We start from the raw sequence: 14,132 nt of genomic DNA on the forward strand, positions 1-14,132 counted from the left end.
TTTCTCTCACATCAATATTTTTCTCTCTCACTTCCTCATTCCTTTCTCTCTCTAAAAGCAATGAAAACATGTTCTTGTGTGACGATAAAAAAAAAAAAAGAAATAGAACCTAAGAAGACAGATACCATTCAAAAATTATCTTCTGTCCTTGGATCAGTTAGGAATTCATTCAAATTAATTCCCAGGGTGTAAATATAAGGACTGGAATATGTAAGAAGAAAGGCACTATTAGTAGATAATATGATAGCAGCTTATTAAGGTCTCAGAAATTATCAATTTAGTTCACTGATTTGGTGCTTTCCTTATTATAACCAGTTATGTTATACATTTAAACAATAATGGTTAAGTTATGTCTCTAAAAAAACAAGCCTGCATAATGAGACAAAATGTATAGGTTACTAAATAGTTAACCAAACACAAACAACCAAAATTAAAAATTAAGTTGAGGTAAACCTCTAGTGGATTTTGGTAACTTATTGCTTCTCTCTAACTAGGGAGAAGTCTGCATAGAAACTGACAGACTGAGTTGGATCCTCTTTTTCACATCTGTTGCTAATGATGCATCATTTTAGGACCTATATACCCCTATCTTAAACTAGTGGTTTTGGGTTTCTAGTACTATAGTTTATCTCCTATTGCAACGTTTCAGCATGCCATTGCTTCATACAACTCATCCACTACATTTCTATTGCCACAGCTATTTCTGTACTTAATTGCTAATTTCACAGACCTGTAGAACTCTGGAAGTACAATTATTCTCCAGTGTAATTGCCTTCTGTAAAAATTGCCTCCCACCAAAACTCCTGTAAGAGTTGTGTCTGTTGGTAGAACCTATGAATGTTTATAGTGCCTTTTCAGCTATACAGAGAGATGGTTTATAGATATTCCTGGCTTTAGACAAGAATAAATTCTGTGTGATTGGAAGAGCCCCTTTAATTAGGAGTCTTTTCACTATGTCTGTTGCAGGTGTCCCACTATCTGACATCTTTCTTGGGCATAGCAGTTGATATTAAAAGTGGTCTGATTGGCATTACTTGGGTGTTTTTGTTGTTTAAATATTTCACACTCTACTAATAAAAAGTTTCACACATTAAATAGCTCCTAAATTCCTAAGTAATACTTGAATACAGATACTACAATATACAAATACTCTTCTCAAATTTTAATTATGCATTAATTGATTTACTTCATACATGGGAATAAAAAAGCCGACTGTGTGTAAGGTAGTATTACAGAGAGGAATTAAAGATTCAGAAAATGTGTTTTCTGCTCTCTTGGGAGCCTAAGGGTAAGAAAAGCGGACAAATAACCATTATCCTTAATTAGACAAACAAGTAAACAACATATAAGCAGTAAGTGCAATGGGAGTTGGAAAAAAAGGAAGGGCAAGGACACAGGAAGACAATTTAACCGAAGGCTACAAGAAAGAGATGGCATTGGAGGTGGACCTTGACAATGGGTACTTTCCAATGAGGAGTTCTCCGAATGAATGGAGACAGTTAACAAAGATACTCTACATACACGAACATTCGTCACATGGAAACAGCTTTGGCGTCCTTCATATCAAAGCCCATGTGATCTAGTAGTTAAGCACTATTATGTTTATAGTGCCTTTTCATAACTGGTAATCATACATGGCAACAAACAGTCTTGGTCTCTGTTGACTGAGGCAGAAAGGAGACACTCATCCAAAGTGAAACAAGTCATCAATAGCTCACATATTTGTCACAGAGAAAAGCAATTAGAGCAATTGAATAAAGCCTGCTTGTCCTGATTGGAAATCTTTTCAGCAGGCCCCCAGATTTTTCAGCATCTTTCAATTGTTTTAATCTGGAGTGTTTACTCTTCCTGCATGGAGATGACAAGGACAAATCAAAAGGACTTTTGGTCATCGTTGATAAATATTCTAATTAAACCCTTTGCTGACTGACGACTACCATAAGTTAGCAGCAGGTGGGAACAGTTCCTTTGTAATCATTATAATTGTTTGAAATAATTCAGTTTTCTGGTCCAGGACTGTTTACAGAGAAGAGGGCTTCAAGAGACAGTGCAGATATTCCTGATTTAGATAGTATCTCTATTAACAGTGCACAGTATTATTCGCTGGTTAAATTACTGGCATATTTAAATATATTGTCAGTAGATCAAACTAATCATTTGTTGCAAAAATAATAGCTATAGTTGCTTCCCCTTTAATTTTGAAAGAGAAAATATTATGTTCGCTTAGATGTGCATATCTGACATGACATGTTCTTTCCATGACACTTAGGGTGTCTGATGTTACAGTATTTCTTTTCATCCTGAATAGACATTTACATGGCTTTTTAAAGAAATTTATGGAACATGTGCAATATCTGCTTTACCCAAAGCTATAGAATAATGATGCTATTATTGTAACCATCTATCTCTTAACATCAGTGTCTTCTATGGTTTTATAGCCCAGTTATAAGGCTTTGTAAGAAAGACTATTGGTTAACATTAATAATTGCCTTCGTTGACAATACGCATCTCTATTTGGAGTCAGCTCCTGAAAGCATCCTTCCCAGTTAGGAGTGCAGTGGTATCGGAGGACGGGCGGCTGTCTTAAGGGAGATGGAGGAAGAGCCACCCATTTTGCTCCACTTCACTGATGTCCAAAGGAAAGGTGAGTCAGTCTCCCACTCCCTATTATAACTCTGTGCTTGCAGTTTTCCACCTTGACAGACAGTAACAGTTCCAGCCAATGCTAATTTGGGTAACATATAAAAGGCTTGCCTGACAAGGCAGATTCAAATTATAAAGCAAACCCCTCACACACTGAGACCTTGTTAGCTAGATTAGTGGTGGATTGGCTCCTTGTGACAGCTTGTTTGCTAGAGGTGAGGTCTCTGCATTTCTAACGCAGGTAGGTTATATCATCATTTAAAGGAAAAAAAAATAAAGATGTCGTTTTTCTTGTTTGTCACGGAGTTCATGTAATATTCCCTCTCGATTTTCTCATTGTTGACTTGAGAAAGAAATAGCAGCAAGTGTGTACCTTTGAGTGCGACAGCTAATTTTGTTATGGATGAACAGAGTATTGTGACAAAACAGTGGCACAGCTGTCATAACAGCTGTCACACATTAATCATGACAGTGACAAATAGCATAATTACCTTATCTGGAATTCCTAGCATGCACACTCAGTATGCCCCAATGCCGAGCGAGCATATCACGCTTGGTTTAATTAAAAAGACATCAATACAGGTTAGTTAGACAAGGGCTAAAAGACATTGATCCAAAATGAAAATAAAATTATTTATAGGTTGGTGTTTAGGGACACCCAAAGACCAATTAGTTAACCAACACGATAATTTGAATCTGCTTCCCCAACTGGCCCTTGTCAATGAGTACATCACATGGAAAATTGCCTGCTCTGCCCCAAACCAGCAGCCCTTCCTCCAGAAAACATTTGGTCCCCTCTTTTTCCAGTCCCAGAGGCGGTCCCTGGGAGCCATCTTTATGTGCTGTTAATTGATTGAAAGGACTCTATTGATAAATATGTGAATGACCAATGAAGAAGTCATGGCTAACATTTTTGTTCACGTGTTTTTCAAGTCAGGCACTGAGGAGGAGAATGTTATTCGACAGAGTGACTTTTGTTTTATTTGGAAAGTATTCCTAAGTAAAAAAAAATATAGGCAGGTGAGCCTGCATTTAAGCCTGGAAATGACACTCTCTTCCATGTGCTCTATTTTAATATGAATGCCTGTATTCATGTGCATATACATGTCATATCGGTATGTATAAATATGCACACATGCCAAATATATGTATATTTTTGCCCCCTGGTATTTTAAGCTCAACAATTCATTGAATTTACTGATTGAATTCCTGGGAGCCGGGTCTTGAATTGCTCTGAAGCTGCCTCGATGAAATATTAATGAATCAATTTCCATAGACATGGACTCATTATCGTGCTGGATGCCATTGGAAAACACAGTCCTGCCTGCGGTGTCCTTCCACCTGCCTGTGACATGATTTGATTCTCTCTCTCTCTTTTTTTAATTAAATAAAAATTGCCATCATGAAATTTTTGATAACTTTGGAACAGACATTTCCATTTCTCTTGATAGGCACCTAAATGGAGGTAAGCCGTTTAGAATAAATTTATGTACCATTTACATGATACATTGGAAAGCAGGTCCTGGAAACAAACAGCGAGGTGGCTAGTTGAGTTCTGCGGTCTCTGTATGGCCCTTTGGAAATGAGGAAACTGCTTTGATTCAGAACAATCTATCTACTTTCGAAAATATCTGTGTTTTAGGAAGCTGGGTCAACCACTTAATTGTTTACAAAGTTATCGACTTTAGAAAATGTTACTAAATGAAAACACATTGTCACCTTAATTTAGGACTAATAGAATGTAGATGGAATTATTCAGGCTGTGTCTGCAAAATGCCAAAACAGCTGGTTCGAACACAAAACATCCAGTCAGTCAAGCAGTGATTGTCTACATACAAAATAAATAGCTGGCTTGGGTTTTTGTTTTTGTTCACTGAAATCAGCTGGTTTCTTGGGCCTTATACAAATCAATCCAGGGATGTAATAAAGCATATTAAACCACAATTATACCAAACAGAAGGTTTTTAGCTTTCTTCCTTTCCATTCATTCTGTTCTAGTAAAGATTATTAATGCCTGCTTTGGATATTATTCAACACCCACTTTATAAAACTCTAAAAAGTCTACTGGTAAATGCTTGCCAACATTGCTAGATAAAGACTAGGATTATGTTCTCAAATTCAATGGCTTTCACCGTTTTGATTTAGAACCAGTAGTATATCTGAATGTCATATGATCTGAGGACAATATTGCCATTTCAACACATACATATTATATGACCTGCAAACAATATTGCTATTTCAACACATACATTCTTTAAGAGGAAAGGTGAATGCACAAGCTTGACCAAGGAAATTTTCTTAATACTAAGCCAAGAAAAAAATATCTTTGTTGAGAGAAACCCTGGCAGGACCTGATCCTATTTCAGTCTAGGTCCTGAGGAGCCCGCTTGGCTCTACTTCTCCCCAGGGTGAATTGATACTGTACTGCAGGTCTGAGGAATGCCTTAAACTAGTTCTTGGCTTGAAACAGTTTGATGAAAGCTATGAACACGCCCCCCCCCCCAAACACACACACAAAGGCTCCTACACACAGCATTTTTGCATAGAATGTCAATGTGCCCATTAGCATGGGCAGCCCACATAAACACCCTTGGTAATAAATCCCTTCTCCAGATACAAACATGGTCAGAAATAACCTAGAACTGCTCTAGAGGCTGGACACCATTATAAATCTTTAGTGTCAGAATTGGGCTCCTACGGAAACTAGAGGCAGAAACTCAACTTCCTTGAGAATTAACCTAAGACTATTTATTCTATTGAGTAATAGTAAAGAAGATTTTAATGAGGAAGAATCAAATTTAGGTGAAGGTATAACAGTGACAGGAAAATAAAATCAGCTTTAGCTTGTCTTGATCAGGCTTTTTAGAAGAAATCTCCCTCCTCTTTTCACTGGCTGTGGTACTTTCTGTTTGAGGGCATGCATTTTCTACTGTGCATTGCTGCTTTTTATCCAATGTCATCTCTCTTAGTACATTGTAGGCTCTTAGCAAGTTGATTCTGATTCTCTTCATTCTTCCTGGTGGCACCCAGGATTGTGCCTACATGTTGTAATTGATGAATAAATATGCACATAATGAATAATGATGTGTTGGCTTTAATAATTAAAACAGAAGCATGGGTTTGCTCTGAAACACCTAGGTAGTTTCTTGAATTTGGCATCTTGCTGGACTGAAAACTCTTGGGAAGGCCGAAGTGTTTATTTTTAAAGCAAGTTTTCTTCCGTGTCTTCATAAGATAGTTTTATTCCCCTCCTGACTGCTAGGGTAAGAAGAACTAACCTTTTGCATAAAGGTTAGGTTGATTTTCATTGTTGCTAGTGGAGTAGGGTATTAATCCACTGGCCAAGATACCAACCCATTTTTTTTTCTCTCCCAAACTTTCATATTTTTGATCTTGAGAGGTAGACTGTATATATTACACATACCAATATTTTACATGTGTAATACAAAGTTCCCAATTGTTCTGTGCCTTTTAAACTTATTTCATGCACTACTTAATGAAATTCAGTGGGAAATCCTTACCCGCCTTGAGAGAATGGATGCAAGCAGACCTTCATGTCTCCGCAACCCATTATCCCTTGGATTTGTAGCTACATCTTTTACTCTCCGTGCCTTGGAGTGCGTCAGCAGCACTTCCTCCATCCAATAGCGACCATCAACAGGCTTCCCATGAAAAAACTAGCAGCAGCAATTGTGTTATCTCCCTGACTAAGAGGTTTCCTATTTATCTTCCCTGAGGTGGTGCTCATGTGGATGTCCTGATATTGAGCAACTGGACAGATTACACCCTGGAGCCACATCTGTGGACGTGCAGATCAACACCGTTTTCATTGCCGTGGTGCCTAAGAAGTTTATCTGTCAGTGGAATTTACTGCTTTCTTCATGAATAGCTAAGGCTTTCTCTCCTCCCCATGTTTTCTCTCCTCTTCCATCTTATTTGGTTTCAAACTAAATTAGCATAATCCGATCTGCATCATTAACAGCTGATTAGCTAGTTTTTGTTTTCCGCCATTAATAATAAGGATTTCTGGTAGGTCTTCTGTATAGGGATCGTGGCTGGTAAAAAGTGTAACATAACTATTTTGCATAGAAAGAAAAATGAGTTTATTTGATGAGTGTATCTGTAGTAGAGTTGGTTTTACTTGCCATGACTAAATGGGTAATAAAGACACTGCTTTGGACATTGTTCACAGGACTAGTTTAATTAAGTAACGCTTAATTAATTAATTTATTTTTCTGATGTTGCTTCAGCTTTTAGGGCATAATCTCTCAAATTTATGTTAGAGCGTTTTAGTTGACAATACACTTTCACTGATACTGTCTCCTTTGATTATTAATAGAGCCCTGCAAGGTAAGAGGAAGAGATTTTATATTACATTTTTCAATTTTATAGAAGGGAAAATCAAAATACACATAGATGAGAAAATCACAAAGTCAGCTGCAAAGCCAAGACTCAAATCTAGCAAATCACATGTGCATTTCAACTTCTTCCTACTTAACTTTAGGGCCTCCTCCAAATAATTCATTTTACAACTGTCGGCTTGACTTTCTCAGGCTTCTCCTCACCTGTCCCAAAATCTGATGCCTTCTCCCTCTTCACAACTCTATGACTGCTGACTTGATTATAATGAAAGATGTAAGGATTAATGTAAATTATCCACTTATCTAAACTGTAAGTGAAGCAGGAAAAGAAAAGCGAGAGTCCTTTGGAGTATTGATTGCTTCAATGGTTTTTCATCTGCCTGCACATTTGAATTACCTGCAGAACTTTAAAAATAAATAATGATGTCTGGATCCAGCCTCCAGAGAGTCTGGTTTAATTGCTCTGGAGTCGATGCCCAGACGTGGGGTATTTTTTTAAAGCTCCCCAGATGATTTTAATATGCATCGTGTTGAAAACCACTTGGGAAATTCCTTCTCTTTACCCACATTTGGAACCATCCCCTTATTTTTTTTTCTTACCAACTTTTGAGAAATGCCATGTTTTCTCAAATACAATCAGCATTGTGTGTCTTGGACACCATTAATGGAGATACTCTAAAATTTAGAATCTAAATGAGTAAGTGTATGTGTGCACGCGTGCACACGTTTGCTTTGGCTACCCTGGGAAGAGAGTGATCACGAAGGATGTAGTGGAAAGAGAACATGGGCTAGAGAGATTTTTTTGGCCTACATTTATAACTACTCAAATGTCAGCCCCCCGAGGGCAGTAATTTGGTCTGCTTTGGTCTGCTTCTCTTTCCCTCGTGTGTTGTACAGTGGTTGGCACCTAGCAGACCCTCGACAAATACTACTAATGAATATTTCCCCAACACCTCCTTCACTCATCCTGAGCTAAAACTAGCCAGAGCCCCTCAAAGTTTCCAGGGGAATCCCAGGCTTGGGGCCCATTTAATACCGTTTCTCTACTTAGAAGATTCACCCCCCTCTATCTCTTCTTCCTTAAGATTAACCCTTTCATTCTTTAAGGCATAGTTTTAGTAAACTTTCTTCCACAAGCCTTTCTGATTCTCCTTTGAATTATTATAAGTGATTATTTATATTTCAGTCATTACTCCTATCTTATATATATTACAGTTATTGCATGTGTATGGTTTCACTTTTTTTCTAGTCATGACACATGTTATCTTTGCATCCCTTTTCAATATACATGGAAAGCTCTCAACAACCTTCAACTTGAATGAGTCACCATTGCTTCTGGTTATGTTTGATTCCTCCAGTACACAATGGTGAGAGGTTAAATAGCACTTTGAAGTGTTTGATTTTGTTTCATGTGTTGTACTTTGTAATGTGCTTCTGCATACAATCTCTTGTTTGCTCCTCAACACAGCTCTGGGTAATGAACTAGAGGAGTATTATAATTTTAAGTGAAAAGAACCTGAGGCACAGTGATGTTAAATAATCTTCTAAAGGTTACGTGTGCACCCCATCAAAGGCAGGGTGTAGATGAAGTGGCTACATTCCCAGCTCCTCATTCACGCAGCTTCACTAAAGAACTATTTGTTTCCCCCCAAACCGGTGCATGCTAACCGGCACTTTTGCTTTTGTTAATTTCCATAGTTCACACCTCCAGCTCAGTTAAAAAAACCTTAGTTCACTGCCAGGTAAGCAGTACAGACTATCTGTGTTATTTGTGAGATAAATTCCTGTTTTTAGGCAGAATACAATTTATACAGGTCAATTCTTTTTCATCCTTGCTGTTATTTTATGCTTCATGTTGTTCTTGTGTCGGTGTGTCATGCATGGCATATTTATTTAACCTTCACTTTGTGCATCAGGTCAAAATCACGCTAGAAAACCAGATGCACATCTGTAACAATATGAGTGGATGAATAGCCAGGTTACTAGAAGTACCACATTGCATAGAACCAGTAGAAAAGCAATGTGAAACCAATGGTATGCTGCTTCCCAGCTGGCTTTCTGTGTATTTATTTTTAAAATATTCACATGCTTACCCCTACCTGTTTATCAGTTTCTAAACACCAATCAGCCTCATAAACCCTGGGTGCAGAAATTCCCTTTGCTTATACAGTTTAGTTTCAAGGAATTATTAAGAATTCATACTCAATGACCTGAGGTCTTATTTTTCATAAATATATAATGCATGTGTCAGTGAGAACATCATTTTAATCATGTGAGCAAGACTCACCACTGATTCATCCAAGCTGGAACTAAACAATTGTTTTTTAACAACAAAAAGGGAGTAAATAGGCCTTCTATTTGTGAGCATTTTGTTCAGTTTTAAGAGTACCTTTTCAAGGATGGAAATAAAACATTGTCAGACACTTTGGAATGAGATAAAATTGTTATAAGATGTGGTTGTATTAAGAGTTATGTTTGCCTGTAAGACGTAGACTTATGATGCTTTTCCATTTTATATAAATGCACTTTAGGGAATATCACTGATGAAGTGATATGGGGTCACCTACCCACCTTAGGAAAAGTTACTACATTAAGTAGCCCATCAATCATTTTGAATTAATTTTGTATTCTAAGTGAAAGCACTAAACATAATAGATTTATTTTGTATTCATGAGGGTGTCAAATGCACACCCATAGGTAGTCCCATGTCATTTGTCAGTAAGGAAAGAAAAATTTAAATAAATTCTGACCTATTCACAATCTCTTTGCTATGGCTTATTCCCAGATGTGTGTTGTGGTACTGATGGTCATGTGATGCATAAGGGGAAAGTTGGAACCTTCGCTGAGAAGTAGAATGAAATCTGTGTTAGGAACAATCACCTCGGGCTGCTGGCTGACAGTTCTGTATCCTCCAAGGGATGCCAAATGGTCAGTGGGCTGCCTGAAAGCCAGGCTGTGAGTGGGAATTTATGAGCCCATAACGGGGCTGCCTTATTTAATTCACTACTTCCAGAATCTATGCCCACCTTGCCTTTGAGATAATAACTTGGCATCATTATAAGCATCATGTTACCCATTACAAAAGCAATGGAATAATCTTTTCCTGGTGATGTCTAGGCAAAGATAATTTAGTAGGACATTAGTATGATGATACAGGAAAGGTTTTTTTCTCCTTCTTCCTATCTTCCCTGGTGGAAGTACTAGAGAGAAATCCTCCTTTTTTCTCCTCTCATTAAATCCATCTCCATGGGAAGAGGAGTAATAGAAGGGCAGATAAATGAAATAATGTGTCTATGATGCATTTAGAAATGTCTCTCTACTGGATGGAATTAACATGTTAAATAGCTTGCTGATATTATTGTTATTGTTGATAATATTATATCCATTTTAAGAAAGAGGGAATTAGTCAGAGCTTGGTTAAAAAACTGGCTGTGATTATAGAGTTCAAATGTGGTAGAGTCACCATTTGAACCAGTATTCTGCCTCCCTGTGATTATAATAGTATCTACTACGTGAAATTGTTGTGAAAATGAAGTGAGGCTGGGAGTATAATTTCTCAACAGTGTCAATTAGTGCTAGCTACCCTGATTAATGGCATGATGTGGCATAAACAGCCCTTCCCTCCATCTTATTGGGGTGGATTTTTTCATCTGGAAAGAAGACAACACATTGGACTTGTTCTCCATTTCAGTTCACTGTCATTGGCTCTTGTTACCAAGATAGCAATGAATATCATCGTCAGGGATCCACTTCTCAAGAGATCCTTACTACCACCGTTGCTCAAATATTTCTGGGTCCTATGATGTTCAAATTCATGCCCAGAACTAAATAGTTCTCTGCACTTTCCAAAATTCCTTCTGGGTGACAAATGGGGACTGATGATGGGGACAAATTTGGGCTTCCGAACCCCAAACTTCTTACAAAGTTATCTGGAGAGATTAGAATGTGACATTTATGCATCATTGTTTGAATGATTTTTTGAGAGATGCAAGCAATATGAAACAATATATTGATGAAACAATATATTCAACACATTTTTCATTTCTGCCTGGTGGTCAGTGACGATGACCTTCCCTGGCGAGAAGGGCTCTGTAAGTGGTTCTATATATTTATAACCAGCAGGTGAAGCAGAGAGGAATAAGATATCTTTTTCAAGCTGATATTCAAACTACATAGGTTAGTTCAAACAAAGAAACATTTCAATAAAAGTTATTTTTTATTTTTACATATAAATGGCCCCTTTAGTTGTAAATTCTAAGAATCAGATTGATTTATAAAAATTAACTCTTTAATATACCTTAAAACATCCAGTTAATGCAGAAAGTTTGCATAAGGTTACTGATTTTTAAAAGAACCTAATACTTCAGAGCATCAGACTTTTTTGGAGAGTTAAATGCTGTACCAGTCAGAACACTAGAAGGTAGCCCTGGCTGGTGTAGCTCAGTGGATTAAGCATGGGCCTGTGAAGCAAAGGGTCACTGGTTCGATTCAGGGCACATGCCTGGGTTGCAGGCCATGTCCCCAGTAGGGGACACATGAGAGGCCACCACACATTGATGTTTCTCTCCCACTCTTCCTTCTTCCCTTCCCCTCTCTCTAAAAATAAATAAATAAAACATTTTAAAATACTGTAAGGTAAAGGATAACCCAGTCAAGGGCTCTGACTGAAGATATTTTAATGAAAGCAGTATTAACAGGTGCCAGCATGATTAAAGTGACCAAAAACAGAGGGTGAAGCATCCTAAGACTAGCAATAGTGGAAAGACAATACCCCATGCAAATCTGAATGGCCAAATGGAAGAAATGATGCTTTCAGAACTGGGAAGGAGGGGCTGCCCAATAGGGATTATGATTATATAGAATGCTACCACTTCCAAGGTCATTAGGTACTGAGGGATTGAAATGCTTGTGATAAGTGTGGCATAAAGACATGTCAGATATTTCATGACTGAATTCTTAAGTTACATAAGGGAAGAGGCTAAAAAGCTAAGCAGATAACTACTGCAAAAAAGAATAGATTATTTAACAGTCTCTTGGTCTGAGGAAATAAAAATTTAAGGGCATCATGCATCAGACTCAGTTGTGATTCTAAATAATTGCATCCTAAGAATGACTATGAACCTGAGGTAGACCAAGGTTTATAAAAACTGCAACCCAGCCTTGACTCCTGACTAGATTAAGGTAATTATGCAAAGAATAGAGTAAAAGCTTTCTGGAATACAATAAAATCATCTAGAGCCTCTACAATTATTAACACAAAATGTCTAGCATTCAGTAAATTTACCATGCATACCAAGAAAGAAAATCAAAAGAAAAGGCAAGTGAACCATTTATTGGTTTTATCAAGCACATACTTTAGAATAAGTTATAATTAAAACATTGAAAAAAGTGACAAAATGAAAAAAAGCACCTGAGAAGTAGAACTTAAAAACCAAATGGAGCCCCAGCTGGTGTGGCTCAGTGGATTGAGTACTGGCCTGTGAACCAAAGTGTCACCAGTTCGATTCCCAGTCAGGACACATGCCCGTCTGGGTTGCGGGCCAGGTCCTCAGTAGAGGGTGCTCAGGAAGCAACCATGCATGACATTTCTCTCCCTCTCTTTCTCCTTCCCTTCCCCTGTCTCTAAAAATAAATAAATAAAATACTTTTTAAAAAGCAATGGAAAATAGAGAATAGAGAAATGCAATGATAAAAATTAAGGACCTGATGATTACTTTAATAGCATATTGGAAGCATTATAAAAACAGACTATTAGTTACTGAGAATTGGTCATTAGAAAATATCCAGGCTGAAAGCTGGGGAAGAAAAAGAATAGAAACTGCAGATGATAAGAGACATATGAGACATGACAGAAATATCTAACGTAGGTGTAACTACAGTCTCAGAAGAGTAGGAGAAGGAGAACAGGGCAAAAGCAATATAAAAAGGAGGTATTGGCTCAGGATTTTCCAAAACTGATAGAAGACATCCAAGCAAAACATCTAAACAAAACAAGAATCGATATAACTAACACTACACCTAGCACATATTATTGAAATTGTTGAAAAGCAAGGGCAAAGAGAAGATATCAATGGCAGACAGAGGGAAAAAGGTACATTATCTTTAAAGAAACAGTAAAACTGTTGGCTGACTTCTGAACAGAAACAATGGAAGCTGGAAAATAATATGATGATTATCTTTAGAGTGCTTTGGAAAAAATCTGCTAACTTAGAACTTATACTCGTTAAAAATATCCTTTAATAATGCTAGCAATAGAAAAACATTTTCAGACAGACAAAACTGAAAACACTGTATCTTCATCAAATGTATATTCATTGAGATACAAGAGAAGGTCTTCAAGAAGAAAAAAATAATCCCAAATTAAAACAGAGAATTGCAGGAAGGAATGAAGAGCAACAGAAAGTGAAAATATGTGGACAAGCATATATTAATAACACCGAACAGAACAATACTACTGTCATTTTGAGGTCTGAGTCTCATAGAATTAAAAGACATAACAACATTAGGGAAAAGGGTAGGAAGACAGGTGAATTTGAAGTGTTTTAAGTTCCTAATATTGTCTGGGAACTGGTAAAATTAGTAAATTCAGTCAGAATAATAAAAAATGAAAGGTATGTGTAGTAATTTGTAAGACAACCATTAAAATAATAGGGAAAAATTGTTATTAATTGACTAATTGATGGGGAAAATGAAACAATAAAAATATGGATTAATCCAGCATAAGAGAAGCAAGGAGAGACTATAGCAGAATATAAAGCAAGTGGAACAAATAGAAAACAAATAATAACATGCTAAATATTAACCCAAATATAATTGTAATGATATTAAAACTAATACAAATATTTTTCAAACTGAGTTAAAACAAAGTTGCTAAAAAAACCATACCTTAAAAATAATGACACTTTATAATGGAAAGTAAAAGAATAGAAAGATATATACCATACAACCAAAGGGTAACTATACAAGTATTTCATAAGGTAGATTTTAGGATAAGAAGCATTACTACAGATTAAGAGAGGCATTTAATACTGATAAAATTTAATATATCAGGAAGATAGACTTCTAAATTTGTATGTACCTAATAACGTAGTGTCAAAATCTATAAAGCAAAACATGGCAAAACCAAAA

This window comes from Sturnira hondurensis, unplaced genomic scaffold, assembly GCF_014824575.4.
Source record: "Sturnira hondurensis isolate 20B ecotype Veracruz unplaced genomic scaffold, ASM1482457v3 Scaffold0022566, whole genome shotgun sequence".
In the NCBI taxonomy this organism is placed as follows: domain Eukaryota; kingdom Metazoa; phylum Chordata; class Mammalia; order Chiroptera; family Phyllostomidae; genus Sturnira; species Sturnira hondurensis.